At 33.3% G+C, this 16,614-nt stretch overlaps 1 long non-coding RNA gene across 7 annotated transcripts in view; it reads right to left on the bottom strand.

Annotated features, from left to right (window-relative positions):
- Positions 1-16,614, bottom strand: part of LOC139363494 (uncharacterized) — a 588,541-nt gene that overhangs the window by 277,351 nt on the left and 294,576 nt on the right. The gene's annotated exons all lie outside the window — the stretch shown is intronic.

Below are 16,614 nucleotides of genomic sequence, written 5' to 3'. Positions count from 1 at the left end.
TTAATTCTGCTAACAGATACATTTGAATAGGTTGTTTCAAATGGATCTGTGTGATTTAGTACTAATGTGTCCAGTGATTTTTAGAATGCATTGACATCTTTATCTTACCTTTTGTAAAGATAAATAATTTCTCTAGGTGAAGTTCTTTGAAGCCCTTGGAAAATACTCACTAAAGTTCAATATCTGATTATTTATCTTTTTATCTAGAATCCTGGTTTCCAAAATGTAACTCTACAGATTGTGGACCATATGTTTTCAAGTATAGAACTATTTTCCAAAAGTATTCGCTTCTTATGTTCAATAATAGAATTACTTGTCTGCTGGATACCATGCAATTTTGTTATGCAAGTATAATAAATTTTAAAAGCTGACATTTTTCTCTTTTAGAAAGAATAGTTTCATAAATGGAGAAATAGGATTTGTAAATTTAACCTTTTTAAGGCTGGGACCTGTGTCTATGGCTATTAAAAATAAAATAAGATGAAGTGCAAATTGATAGACTGGCTTAACCATGACATTGGATCAAAAAGAGAAGGTTTGACTACAAAGGTATAACAACAGAGAATTTTTTCAGTTTTGGAACATTGGGAATTTTTATCTTGGCATTGTGATGATTACATGAGGTGGTAATCCTTTAAACTCATTAAACTGCATACAAAAAACCCCACTATAGATAGATAGATAGATAGATAGATAGATAGACAGACAGACAGATAGAAGGAGTATAGAAGCATATGCATTGGTATAGACATTTTCAAACATATTGAATACTAAAATACATAAATTTATTTATATATGAATTATACCTCAATAATTGTGATTAAAATATGATCTTATCATTTTTGATATATTCAAACTTACAAAGCTACAACCTAAATAACTGGTCATGCTTCTGTTATAAAAAGAACAAATAATTTTTTTATAATGTACACAATACAATGGCTTTGAACAGTATCAAATATATGGTCTCACACTTTAAAATATTTGGTGATTTTGAATAACACAGCAAAAATAATTGATCTGTGATAACTTTTTAAACTAATTGAAATAATATCCATTTTTCTATTTTTCAGATGAATCTCTTAAACTTAGTCCTCAAACCTTTTTTTTTCATATTTCAGAACTGAGAATTATTATTGGAAAATCATCTCCAAATTCAACTTTACAAAAAGACTTCTATTTACATTAACTGAGTCTTCTCATACATAACAAAACAACTCAAGCAATGCATTTATATGTGTTATGAATGTGTTTCTACTTGCTGGTAAATAATATTTGTGTGTTCTTGCCTATTTTGTTTGCCTTTTGATGACAATTTTTTGCACTACTTTTCTCTTTAAAAACTACTACATATCATTTTTGTGGGACATTAGAAGGTCAGTTGGCACCACTGACATTTTATATCACCTAAGTTCTTATTCTCATTTGATATGATAATTGAAATGGCACTTTTCTTTGTTACGTTAAAGCATTTTCATGTTGAAACATGAAAATCTATTAATTTTTAAAAACTAAAGCTCTCATCCATAAATATGTTTTTAATTGCAAATTATCACTGCAAAAAATAAGTTGTATGTTCATAAAATAATTCAAATGAACATGATTGAAGAAAGAGGATGTTGTTAAGATGAGATGTCAATTAAAGGCCAACTAGTGGGCCAAAAAGGACATTTTGGTAAAAGTTTTATCTGCATAAATTTCTAGTTGGAGAATTATTTATCAGTTGGTATGTTCATTTATAAGGCCTGTGTGTGTGTGTGTGTGTGTGTGTGTGTGTGTGTGTGTGTGTCCCAAGTTTGTCAGTAATGGTCATTACATTTTATAATTATTATAGATCTATGATGTTGCTTTTTTATATTTGTCACTTGGATAATCTAAACTGGGCATTTCACTTAATTTTCATTTATTCAAATATTACTGAGGTTGAGCACTTCTTTTCCATGCATTTATTGGCCATCTGTATTTCTTCCACCTGCAAATTTTAATGATAGTTATTGAGTATCTACTGGAGTGAATAAAACAAACATTTCTGCCTTCCTGGAGCTTTCATTCCAACAAAGCCTTAATCACATTTTTAATGACTTTCTGTTGTGCATTAATTATTAATATTTTAACATTTAGACAAATTAGTATTTGTTATTTAATTTTTGACCTTTATTAAATTTATATAGTCTTTTATCCATTAATGTCTCTTCAGGATAGTTTCTGAGTTACATATTGGTGTTTAGAAATATGTTTTCTACCTTATATGTATCTGATGATTTTTTTTTTATTTTCTTGTCAATTTTGCCACAGTAAAAGTTATTATATTACATGTGATGAGATACATTCTAAATTAAAAAAACTCTTCTGATATTCAACTAATTGTACCAGTATTTCAATTGACTGATCTTTCCTTTTCCTACTGACTTAAAATGACTATTTCATAATGTATTACATTGTGTTAAATGTAATCATCTGTATGAGGGATACCTCTTTATTTGTATTGAGTTATATATTCTTCCATTCATTCTCTATGTAATTACCAAGCATCATTGCATATTTCAATATCTATTCAAACCTTATAATTCTTCTTTTAAAAGAAATACAACTATCTTAGCTAAACTTGCCCATTTTAAATTTTCATTAAAGTTTAAAAAACTTTACAATCTCCTAAGAGGAATTGTGTTAGGATTTTTACTTTGAATTATATAAAAACTATTTTTAAATTCTAACCAGTGGCTACTACAGAAGTATTTAGCATTCCCAACTAAGAATATGATATAGATCACTTTTTCGTTTAGATATTTTAAATTTCAATAAATTATATCGTTTATTCATATATGTCCTACAGAGTTTTGGTTCATTTCTTGGCGTTTTGTATTTTGGGTTGATAATACACATGCAGTTATTTTTCAGTTATATTTTCTAATTGATTATTAACACATTTTTGTTTTTAATTCAGATCAGATCCCACCACCACAGGACCTCCCCGCACCCCACCCAATGGATTGGATAAATTGGATTTTGTGATCATGAAATGCTTTCTAATGTTGATCCTTTTTGGTTTTTCTTTACTAAATATTATGTACTCGTTGGCTTTAGAAACCATTCCAGTTTACTGCCATTCAAAGACAGCCTTTTTCATATTAGTTATTGATAAATATTTTGTTTTTTAATTTGAAAAGTTTAACCTTCCAGTGCCTTCACATGTATAAATTTGTGCTACTTTTCAGGTTACAGGTTTTCAGTCCAAATAGTGCAAGCTGTTTATAAATGGCAAAGCACTGCAACCAATTAGCCTGTGTGATATATGTCATTACAAAAATTAAGATAAAGCTTTTAGGCAAACAAACCAAAAGAAACTTTCCCTGGGCTTAACATCTTAAGTGTCTATATAAGCTTAATTAAAGGCATTGGGATTGGGGGTGCATAAAGGCATTTATAAGGCTTCATTTGGGTTTCCATCTGTCTTCTTATTTTCTTCTCACACACTGTCACAGTTACTCAAAAATAAGGCTTTGAAAGTAAAGCTGAAGCTGTGCAAAGAATTTCAAACATAATGGAAAAATCAGTAAAAACCTGTCTTTTTTGTCTTGCTTCTAATTGAGTTCTCACTACACAAAATTTGTTCCTTCAGGGTTTAAAAAAATTAACGCTGCATTTTACTATGAATTCCAACTGAGACAAACCTGGACCTATTTCCACATTGACTCCCAGCCCAGCCAGTTATATTTCTCAAGGATTTTTATAAATAGATTATAAATTCCCATGTAGAGCACCAACCCAATCAGTTATCTTCTCAAGGATCTTTATAAATAAGTTATTGAATAAATTGGTCTTATTAGAATAATTATCTTTCATCTCACTCAGGTTCCTGTTCACAGAATCTAGGGACAGAGTTGAAACAACAAGGGTAAATTGGAATGGGATTCAGAATGCAGTGTTTGGTTCACCTCAGAAAAATAACCCTAATCTATGTTCTGCTCAAAATCCTAGGCTTTAATGCTAAAGCAAAATATAGGAAAGTGGGTACCCTTAGCAATTACCTAATGAATTTACTCACTCAACAGTAAAACTGGGTCATTCAGGGTAAACTTTTTTTTTTTTTTAGACGGAGTCTCGCTCTGTGGCCCAGGCTGGAGTGCAGTGGCCAGATCTCAGCTCACTGCAAGCTCCGCCTCCCGGGTTCATGCCCTTCTCCTGCCTCAGCCTCCCGAGTAGCTGGGACTACAGGCGCCCGCCACCTCGCCCGGCTAGTTTTTTGTATTTTTTAGTAGAGACGGGGTTTCACCGTGTCAGCCAGGATGGTCTCGATCTCCTGACCTTGTGATCCGCCCGTCTCGGCCTCCCGAAGTGCTGGGATTACAGGCTTGAGCCACCGCGCCCGGCCCATTCAGGGTAAACTTTACTATATGTTTAGCACTTTTTTTTGTATTTTATAAAATCATAGTTGGAAGGAACATTTTATCATCGTCTTTGAAAGGTAGTCTCTCCGATTGACCCATGCTACATGTCTATTTTACATAATGACACAGAATTATTCAGTGAGAAAAATGTATATAGTAATACATTTTAAGGATAAGCATACAACATATTCCACTTAGTTCAATACTTGGTGAATAGCTCGTTAGACCAGGTGTAGGGATCTATATGTGAGGCCAAAGAAGAAAACATTCTTTCACTCAAGGAGTAAATAATCCTACGTAAGGTCAGACATAGGGGTTGTAATTTGCTCTTGACCACAGGCTGTGAGAAGATGGAGTTGAAAGCAGCACACTTCTGAAGGTTCTGGAAGGCTTCCTAGCTTTATAGCATAGGTCCACAAAAAGTAAGTGTACATGTCACCATCTTCACCCCAACTGTAAAGCCGTCAATCAGAAGACCATGAAGTGAAAATGTTAGCCTTTTAAAGGATGTTATGTTTGCAAATTAAGCTCTTAAGGAGAAATACTGAGTACTGTCTGTATCCTTGGCTAGGCATTTTCTCAAAGCTTTTCACAAATCCCTTGTGTATATGATGCAAAATCTTGACTGTTCCTTTGTTTTCCTGCCCTAGGTTCCAAGCTATATCAAATCTCTGTCATATTGAATCACAAACTCTTCCTATCTATGGTCATAGGGTACCACGTCCAACTCTGAAGTCGGCCTCATTAACACTTGAAAGGTGAGCTGGTCAGCACTCTTTAATGATCTGCAGTTTCAACATGGTGTCCACCACTTCACCAGACTGTTACCTTCCCCAAACATGACTGACAATCCTCAGTATTTTCCAGCTGGACTGCTCCACTGATCTTGCTTTGAGCAGCCTACAATTATACAGTATCCCTCACCCTAGACTGGTTTCACCAGTCTAGGAAATTTAGAAAGGAAATTTCTTAACCCTTTTTGGAAGCATGACATAAGTCCAACCTATTTGCTGACATCAGACAATTTCCTAAACATGTGCATGGTGGTCTCCTTCAAAGTAATCAGCTAAGAATCAGGTAAAATTAAAATCTTTTAAAAATCTTTTCTAAACTATTTTTAGAAATAAATTTTCAGAGTTAGGATACATTACTTTGAACAGCAATTATAGTGAAACATTTTTATTCTTGATTTGATTATTTAACCATCAAGCTTGATAAAACTGATATATTGGATAGAAGGGAAGTCTGATCATAAAATAATGGCAATGTTTGTATTACTTGACAATGTTTGGGTGTTATTTGCAAACTTCTTCTAAATTAGAATTTTTAAATTGGTTTGAAAAAAATGTAAGAATATTAGAATTTTTACTGAAAACCCAAATTGAATAATTAAGAAATAAATATGGAGAAGCACTATATTGTGTTTTAAAAAACAGCCCTATCTCAGAAAACTACACCCCAGTTGCAATAAACACACCTAACTCCCAGATCTTGGTTTCTAATACCATTCTCCACTGAAAGAAAACAGAGTTCTTTGGAGAAATTGCTGATTCCAGCATGAGGCATGAAAAATTCCAGAAGAGCCTGCAGAATGCCAGAAAATAAGGAAATTGTAAAAAACGAAATAACAATAACAATAACACAGAGCCAACTACCAACTAACCAACAAACAAAATTCTGAAAGGGTTCCCAATAGCCAAAGCTGGAACAATTTGAGTAACAAAATGAAGTAGTGTTGAAATGTAACCAAAATATATATCCATGAGTCCATACTGATACAAATAGATGACTGAATAATTTCAGAGAGAACAGACATGTTTCCCTTGGAGAATAATTCCAAATAATTTATGTAGCTATTCAAGGAGGCAGAACATAACTCCTCATTCATTAAAGTGTTAGCTTCACATAGTAATTTTCTTCCAAGGAGATGGTATGAAACAGGAGAGAAAAGAGTGGTTTTACAACGGAGAAACCTACAAAATACTATTATTCTTCCGCTTTTCATCATTTTTACCTAACTCCTTTTCTGTTCCAGTATCCCATCTAGGATATCGCACTGCATTTATTTTTCTTACTGCTAAGGCTTTTCTTGGCTCTGACAATTTATCACAGTTTTCTTGATTTTTGATGACCTTGACAGGTTTGAAGAGTACTGGTCAGGTATTTTGTAGCATGTTCTTCTGTTGGAACTTGCTTGCTGTTTTTCTCATGATTATACTGGGGTTATGGGTTTTTGAGAGGAAGACAGAAGTAAAATGCCATTTTCATCACATTATAGCAAGGATACATGTAGTAGTATAACTTATCATTGTTGATGTTGAATTTGATCACCAGGCTCAGATAACGTTTTTCAGGTTTATCCACTATAAAGTTCCTCTTTTCTCCCCTTTACATACTCTTTGGAAGAAAGCTACTATGTGCAGCCAACACTTAAGGACAACTGAATGTTGGCTATATGGGAGTTCTCTGCTTTATCTTCATAATTATTCTGTAAATATAAAACTGTTCTAAAACAAAAGATTTATTTAAAAAATCAATCAGCTATACCACCTCACATAATCATCCCTATATATTGCAGAGACTGATGAGAAAATAAATTCAACAGAATGGGTTTTACAGAAGAAATATTACTTATTCTGTCTGTTCAAAAGCCCTGAAAACTTGCCATTGCAAAGTAAATCAGTGAAAACCTTTGATCACACTGGGTTTTCTTCCATGTTACACTAGCCCCAGGAAAATAAATCCTAAGCATAAGAATGGCAAATGAAGACGTGCACTATAAAAATGCTAATAGTGGTGTGAAGATCAGAACAAAATTAATGTTTTTGATCTTATACAGGGCAGTGGTCCCTACGCAAGGCATTAACTGATCTGCTGTTTGCTCCTCACACCATCTAAACTATTTAGCATAATTTCTATTTCAGATTTTTTGTGTATGATAGAGTTCAATGGGTGGAGATATGCCAGTGTTTGCTACTCTTGCCCAATAGCTAAGCTAAACTGCTTTTTCCTTTGAAGGTATAAACTTAACTAGCTTTAACCTCAGCACATATGGAAAATTCATAATTCTAAAAAGTGCTTAAAATGCAATGAGTCTTTGCTCTTTCATCCAGAATTTATACTTCTGAAAAAGCATATGTAAAATATGTCCTTCTCATAGCAATTTTTGCTAGGGTAAAATCATATCACATGAAGTTCTTTTCTAGTCAAATTTTCAATTCACACAGATTTTCCTGTTTTTTCCTTTCAGGATGATCAAATATCCTGAATTATCATTTTGCACATTAATGATTATGTTTCCAAGGATGTGAAAGAATACAAAGCAACATTGGTGTAACTGAAATCATTTATTCAGAAGACACTGGAAAGCAAGAAATTGAATTTTCAGACTAAGAATCAGAGGATCAGCAACATGTTCATTTGGATGAGAGAATAAAATCATTTTTAATCTGGGACTTAATTTTAGTTTGGTTCATAAGTAATTTACCATTGAATATGTCTTAAAATAACTTTGCTAAGTCTGTATTAGCAAACTTTTAAGCTACCTAATTTTTAATTCTGGTAAAAACATATTCAGCAATATTAGCTTACTATTTGATAATTTGAACTATTATAAAATTTGCATTCTAAGAATAATTTGTAATACCTTCAAGATTAAGCTAAGATTCATGCATGTCAAACCATATCCTAAAAAGAAAATTAATTATTACCAGAATTTGCACAAGGTGTTCTGAAAAATAATGTGATGTTTTCAAGTTTTTAGAGGTTATATACAATACTTATATGCTGAAATACCTTAATATGCCACTCAAAATGCATATTTCTTAGCTACAGAGTAGCTTTGTAATCTGTTAGACTCCGGACTACTGAAATATAAAAAGTATATATGAAACTAAATGATACTTTCCTTTTTTATGTTACAATACATAGTGATATGGTTTGGCTGTGTGCCCATCCAAATCTCATCTTGAACTGTAGTCCCATAATCCCCATGTATTGTGGTAGGGACCTAGTGGTAGGTCATTGAATCATGAGGGTGAGTTTTTCCTGTGCTGTTTTCGTGATAGTGAATAAGTCTTGTGAGATCTGATGGCTTATAAAGAGAAGTTCCCCTGCACATGCTTTCTTGCCTGCTGCCATGCAAGACATGCCTTTGCTCCTCCTTAGCCTTCTGCCATGATTGTGAGGTCTCCCCAACCATGTGGAAGTGTGAGTCCATTAAACCTCTTTTTCTTTATAAATTACCCAGTATTGAATATGTCTTTATTAGCAGTTTGAGAACAAACTAATACACATGAAAAATATAATTATTTTAATTTTCAAGGTTTTTTTAATTCTTAAATTGTTTCTCACTTTCTGTTCTGTCTCTTCATAATTTGTAAGAAAATATATTTATTAATTTTGTAGCTTTTTAATTCAGTTTGTTTATTCAGTAATGGAGAAGAATATGGAAAATGCTTCTAAAAAACAGTATCTATTAAAAACTATCTATGTAAGATCTTCAATTCAAGAAAAGGCCTGTAATTGGCTGCAAAATTTGCAATTTTGTTTTTATTCCCATGACCTATTGATGACCAGATCAATGTTTTTTCTTATAATGTAACTAAGAAGTGTAATGAATACACAATCTCATTTGATATTTATGAATCCAAAGCCAATTTTTCTCCTTGAATTATAATTTGAGTGTAGCACATAATTATAACAAACTATAGGCAAATATTATCTGTTTTTGTGAAAAATACAATGATTAGGGTTGCGGGATTTATAAGTTTGCTGTGACTTTTGTTAACAAGCATATGAGGAGTTGGTCTCTTTGAATTAAAGCCTCATGTTAAAAAAAAATAAACAAATCTATAAATTACTTCAAGAGACAATACAACAAAACCTACCGAAATAAACTATAAATTAAATTAATATACATGAAAATATTTTAAGTGACAGACCCAGGGATCCCTTAGTGCTCTAATGTGTAGTGCAAAAGACATAGAGATACGGAAAAGTCAGTAAAAGTTTCATTGTGCAATACTGCTAAACAAGAAAAGGCATTTGTCTTTGGTGCTGAATTATTTAAGAGTGAAGAGGCAAGGTGGAGAATATAATTGAGTATTTAAAAAGTATAATTCAATTGACTGTATTGGCTACAGGGAGAACACTCTAGTAGCTGGTTGAGAGAATTCCATACCAGGACTCTGCAGTCAGGTGCAGAATAGTTATTCATTCATCCAATGAAGCATGAGTGAAGAGCATTATCTCATGCAGAAAAATTCTTATTGGTTGGTCAAAGAAGAGGAAAGAAAACTCCTGGCAAAATTAATCTCATTGACATTTCACATATATTTTGTTTGGAATGGTTTCAGACTTATTGTTAAGAAAGTCTTATTAACTCTCTACTCTGGGCAATATCAATAATTTCTTTGGACCTTCAAGTTTGATTTAGTCCCATGAACAAGGAAGCTCCTGCCATAAATTATTCTCCTTGTCACTATAAGGAAAAGAGAATTATACATTTCTTTGGATTATTAAAATGGTAGAAATTATTAACTTATTTTAAAAAATATTTAACATAATGTATAATTCCCTATTGAAATATACAATTAGTCACTTGAAAGTCCAACAGCATATCTATATAATCACACATATATTATATATACATATATAATTAACTGTTCTTAAGACTGTTGCTTTGAGTTTTTTATGATTGTTTTCATTCAAGTGTTTGCCAGCTTTCTAGGAAAATCCTTTTTTGTTACTTATTTGCTTTTGCCAGAATTTTCAACATAAAGCTATTAATTATTTGTGTCAAAAATTATTAAGCTTAAGTGGTTTTTAAATTCCCTCTTTAATTTTCAGAAAGCTCTGACATTTTCTGAATCTACAGATAACTGGTTATTTTATAATTGCAGATCGTCCCTCTTAAATCACTTAAATATGCCAATAATGACTTCTTTCTATACTCAACAGCTAAATTTGAGCCTAGAACCCTGCTGGCTAGTCTAGGATGATGTGTTTTTTATGTACCAGTGACATTTTAGAGCTCAATTCTATTTTCACTGGGGAAAGATTCTACGATTCCATTAGTCATTAGTCCTTCAAGTCTTAAGCACTGCAGTGACTATAATCTCCCAAAGAAATGAAGTGACAGAACCATTCAACATTTTATAAAAATGTATAAAATTATGAAAGGAGACTAAGAAAATCAACATGTCATATATGATCATTAAAACAGGAATCTGCATAGTTACTCCAAAAAGAAGACAGTATATTTTGTTCAGCCAGTAGTTTATGACACTTAACCAGGCTAGTGACAAGACAAATTTGTAGTTACTGTGGTTCTAATATTAAAAGCCCAGTTGCAAAGCCAAACTGAATCAATGTACTCATCCACACATTCACATAGAGACACATAAATGTGAGCCTGAACGTCAGAAATGTAAAAACAACAAAAATAATATTGTCTGGAGTACTATTTAGAGTACTATTTAGAGTCATTTAAAATCTAATGATTGCCACTACCAAATTGTGTAAATACAGATCTAGCATTTTTGGTCTATCGTATCAACACTTATGAAATAAAAAGGTAAAACTGGACATGTAGTAACTCTTTTTTAATATCTAAAACCCTAAATCATCCTCTGACAGATCAGGGTCAATTTGTCTTTTGAAAAATGCAAATTTATTAATTCATCTATACATCAAAATTTATTAAGCCTATACTAAATGCCACTGTTCTGTGTACTGGAATATAGCAGAGAACAGGAAAGACAAGGTCCCATGGAAATAGGAAGACTGCAATAAATAAGAAGATAATAAATAAAGCAGGTAATTTTAGAATGTGGTCATTGCTATGAGAAAAATGAAAAAGGGAATTGCACAAGAGAGGAACTGAAAGATGGCTACTTCAAATTGAGTAATTTAGGAAGGCTTCCACATATATAATTTTATATTAATTACAACTGCAAACAAGGGAATATTTTGAACAGGAGTGCATAATATATTTACTTTTTGTTATTGTTGTTGTTCAAGAGCACAATCCTTGCTATGAGAGAATAGACTAGATTCTGGGGAAGAGCAAATGCGACAATGCTACCACTGCAGGTAAAAGCAATAAATTGGTAGAAGTAGTGATGAAGGAGAACGGCAGGACTTGGGAGACATTGGAAGGCAGAGTCGAGGGAATTATCGATGCATTGGATAGCAATGGTGTTGAGGGAAAAGACAGGATTAAGAATTATCTCCAGATTTAGCAATTATTTGCAACAGGTTTGATGGCAGTATCATTTACTGAATAAAAAAGAATGGGGAAAAATACTTGATTGAAGGTAAATTTTAGGTGTTCAAATAGGAATATCCAAAAGCAACTGACTGCATAAATCTGGAACTCATTTAAGAGATTAGCGCAGAATATAACTTTTTGGGAGTCAAGTTATCTCTATAAAGACATCTTAAGTTCTCAGCCAACTTTGGTTTTTTTAGGTAGAACATATTAGAAATGAAAAAATAATGTAGAATTCAAGGTGAAGAATTTCATCCAGGCAGAACTGAAGACTCCAAGCAGTGAGGTTAAAGAAAAACACATAGGGGTTCTACTTACCTACTGATTACTAACAAATCACTTCAAATTTTAATGGTTTTAAACATGTCTTTAATGGACTCCTATAGCTTGCCATATACAAAACTCAAATTAAAATGAATTAAATACTTAAATATAAGACCTTAAACTATGAAACTATTACAAGGATACACAGGAAAAAATCTCCAGGATGTTGACCTGGGCAAAATTTCTTCAGTAATATGACACAAGCACAAGCAACCAAAGCAAAAATGGACAAATTGGATCGTATCATGTCGATAAGCTTCTACACAGCAAAGGAAACAATCAACAAAATAAAGACCTACAGAATGGAAGGAAATATTTGCAACAATCCATCTGACAAGGGATTAATAACCAGAATACATAAAGAGTTCAAATCACTCTATAGGAAAAAAAAATAATAATCTGATCAAAAATGGGCAAAAGATTTGAAGCCATTTTGATTTGATTTTTGTATATGGTGAAGGATAGGGTTTGAGTTTCATTCTTCTACATATGTATATCTAGTTTTTCTACCACCATTTATTGAACAGACTGTCCTTTTTCCAATGTATGCTCTTGGTGCCTTCGTCAAAAATGAGTTGGCTCTAAATGTGTGGATTTATTTCTGGGTTTTCTAGTCCATTCCATTGGTCTGTGTGTCTGTTTTCATGCCAGCATTATGCTGTTTTGTTTCTATAGCTTTGAAGTATATTTTGTAATTAGGTAATGTGATGTTCCCAGCTTTGTTATTTTTCATCAGGATTGCTTTGTCTACATGGGGTCTTTTGTCATACCATAAGCATTTTTCAGATTGTTCATTTCTGTGAAGAATGTCATTGGTATTTTGATAGGGATTGCATTGAAGCTCTAAATTGCTTTGGGTAGTATGGACATTTTAGCAGTATTATTTTTTCCAATCCATAAATATGACATATATTTTGTTTGTGTGTGTCTTCTTCATTTCTTTCAGCAGTATTTTATAGTTTTCATTATAGGGATCTTTCACCTCTTTGGTTAAATTTATTCTTAGATTTTTTTTTTCTTGGTAAGTATAGTAAGTGTGATTGTTTGCTTGAATTCTTTCAGAATATTTGCTGTTGTACAGAAATGTTACTGATCTTTGTGTGTTCATTTTGTATCCTGTACTTTTACTGAATAACTTTGTCAGCTCTGCTTTTTAATAGAGTTGTTAGGTTTTTCTAAATATGAGATTATATAATCTGCAACCAAATAAAATTTGACTTCTTTCTTTTCAATTTGTGCACATTTTTATTTATTTATTTATTTATTTATTTCCTAATTGTCTGGCTAGGAATTTCAGTACTATGTTGAATAGAAGTGGTGAAAGTGGGCAGGTGTCCTTGTCTTATTCCAGATCTTACAGGAAAGACTTTAAAGTGCATACATATTTATGACCAGACTGATACTATGAATGCACAATCAGATTATGTTACTCATCCACTCAAAGTACTTGAATGATTTCCCATCTTATTTTAGATAAAGCCAAAGTCTCTATAATAGCCTATAGAATCATTCAATACCTGCTTCCTTTTATCTATTTCCTGCTTCTCTTTGTCCCTCCTTTTTATCTCATTTTGAATGTTACTCAAATACCACCTAAAGAGAATTATCCTCGTTTCCTAGTAAAGACTACAAATCTACACTCATTTTTTCTTGTTTTCAGCTGTTTTTTCTCCATAGCACTTATCTCTATCACACTATCTGTTTTATCTACTTATATTGTTAATTATGTGTTATTCTTCATCTGAAATTAAGCCAAAGGGGAAGAGTGATTTGAGTCTGTTTTATCTGCTGCTGCATCTTCAATGCCCAGAACAGTGCCTGATATATAGAAAGCATTTTGCACATTTTTATTGAATGAAAATAAAAATGACAACCAGAAGATTCAGACAGAGGAGCAAATTAATGCCAAAATCTAAATAGACAGTTATTAAAAATATTTTAAATTGGATTCAAGCAAAAACAATTCAGCCTTCTCCTTCTGGTATATTCTGCCAATAGTTTTTGAAACTGGCATAACCGGCCGGGCGCGGTGGCTCAAGCCTGTAATCCCAGCACTTTGGGAGGCCGAGACGGGCGGATCACGAGGTCAGGAGATCAAGACCATCCTGGCTAACACGGTGAAACCCCGTCTCTACTAAAAATACAAAAAAATTAGCCGGGCGCGGTGGCGGACGCCTGTAGTCCCAGCTACTCAGGAGGCTGAGGCAGGAGAATGGCGTAAACCCAGGAGGCGGAGCTTGCAGTGAGCCGAGATCGCGCCACTGCACTCCAGCCTGGGCGACAGAGCGAGACTCCGTCTCAAAAACAAAAACAAAAAAAACAAACAAACAAACAAAAAAAGAAACTGGCATAACCTGAGGAAAAAAATAAGAACTTTTTTTTTTAACCTTTTCAACATTTGCCAGTTGATTTAAAATCTTAGAGCTTCTGTTCACCAGAAAATTTAACACCAGTTATTTTTCTCTTTCTGTCTGCCATTGTTCCACGAGACAGTGTGAAATTTTATCTGGAACCAAGAAGATTCTGCAAAAATCTAAAAACAACCAGAAACAGGAATGTATAATCAAAGGGTTGAATTCATCATGAGAAACATGCTGAATATAAAAGTAGTGAATAATTCAGACAAATGTATTTCTTCATGTTTCATTCCTATTACCAATTTTCATGATCAAGCAGAACCTGAAACTCCTCAAAATCAAATTGGCAAAACAGAGAAGTGCCACCAACGTAGCAGCCTATCACAGTTTTTCCTTCTAGCCATTAGAGGAATTATGTTCCTCTCATATACAAAATATAGTCAACCCTTTCCCAAGATGCCCGATGATACCTCATTCTACTACAGCATCAAGTTCTGGCTTAAAGTTCAGTGTTTTGTCATGTAAGTTAGTTACACATGCAGATAGAGCTGTTCAGGTGTGCTCCTAGAGCAGAGTTTCTTGAGTTCTGTCTCTCACACGGCAAACATACAACAGTGAGACAGGGATAATAATTAAAACAAAACAAAACAAAACACAGTAGACATTCACATTCAGAATGGGATGGAAGAGAAAGTACTCACAGTCAGAGAATGGCAATGGAATTCCATACTACATATCTGCTGTTTTACATTCCTTGGCCAGTGAGATTTCAGAATGGAATTCCATTGCCATTCTGAAATTCAAATGGGTATTTGCTCTTGGAACAAAGAATATTCCTTCATTATAGCCTGTCCAACGCTCCCTGGAAATGGTTCTTTGCAACTCTTAGCTCTCCCCTCCAGACTCTCGTTATCCCCTTCAGTGATCTTTTCTCTTTTCATAAGAAATGTCCCACGTTTGCAGCTAGTTTGTTTTCTCAGCCTATTTCCTGCCAGTATCAGATTGAGGACCCAGAGGCTTCATTTTGTCAAGTGTCTGTTCCTTTTAATCTATATTTGCTGGAGTCTTATCAATACAATGCTTGTAAAAACTGAGAAATTTCCATGAATCTTATAAGATTGTATTCCCCTGGTTAAAACACAAACTCACAAATTTCATCAGTACAGGCCCCTGTCTACATTAAGTTGCAAGTCAGGATACCGTGGAACAATGCGCATTACTCTCAGTAACCCTTCATCTAGCTGAGGGTTTCATTTAGATCTTTCAGAGCTATTAACAGGTCAGTTACTGTCACACCTTGATGTGATCTTTAACCTAAGGCCATGTTTCATTGAGTGCATCTAGGGTTTAATATTCTTCCTGAGGTCATTTTTAACTTTGAGAACTTTTATCAGTAGGAAAAGCTGTGCATAAGAATAACTTGCATTGCTGATGCAAGAAAGTCCTGACTACTTTATAATTTTTCTAAATTCTGTTTGAAAATGAAATAAATACCACATACGGGAACTGCTACAATGGATGGATAGAGATCTAGAGGTGGCTTCCAGCTCAGATGTGACAAATGTATACAGAAGGAGGGGTACTAGAACAACTGTGAGCATGATGACATACTTATACCCTTGCTCGAAAAAAGAATATCATCAAACTAAGTCAACAGATTCTCAAGTGTTTGGAACCAAAATGCAGACAGACAGAAAGACATGGTAATATGTCTTTGATTTGGACCTTCGCTTTCTTTAGTCTTTTGGTAAATTAAATTTATTTATTTATTTGTTTACATATTCATTCATTAATTATTTTAGATGGCCCGTTGTACTCATTCATTGTTTTTATTTTGCTTTACTTTTTAAATAAATTTTATTGTGTATATTTAAGGTATACAACACGATGTTGTGGGATACACACAGTAAAATCATTACTAGAATGAAGCAAATTAACATTTTTATCATCTCACATAGCTACTCATTTTCTGTGTATGTGTGGCAAGAGCAGTTAACATTTACTCATTTCACAACAATTCCCAATACACGATACACTATAGCCCTCATTTTCTACATTAGATCTCTCAACTTGTTCATACTACATATCTGCTGTTTTACGTCCCTTGGCCAATGAGATTTAAGGCTGATTTTAAACAACAAAAAAATGTAATCTATTCATTCATTAGTATGTTTTTATTCTCAGTGAATTGTGAAGTCTGGGATTTAGGAAACCCAGATCTTACTTAAAAATTTTCCTATAGCTTAACAACCATCCAGCTTCACCACTCTGG

This window comes from Macaca nemestrina, chromosome 5, assembly GCF_043159975.1.
Source record: "Macaca nemestrina isolate mMacNem1 chromosome 5, mMacNem.hap1, whole genome shotgun sequence".
NCBI lineage: Eukaryota > Metazoa > Chordata > Mammalia > Primates > Cercopithecidae > Macaca > Macaca nemestrina.
The sequence above is the reverse complement of the archived record's forward strand: the minus strand, read 5'-3'. Positions and strand labels throughout refer to the sequence as shown.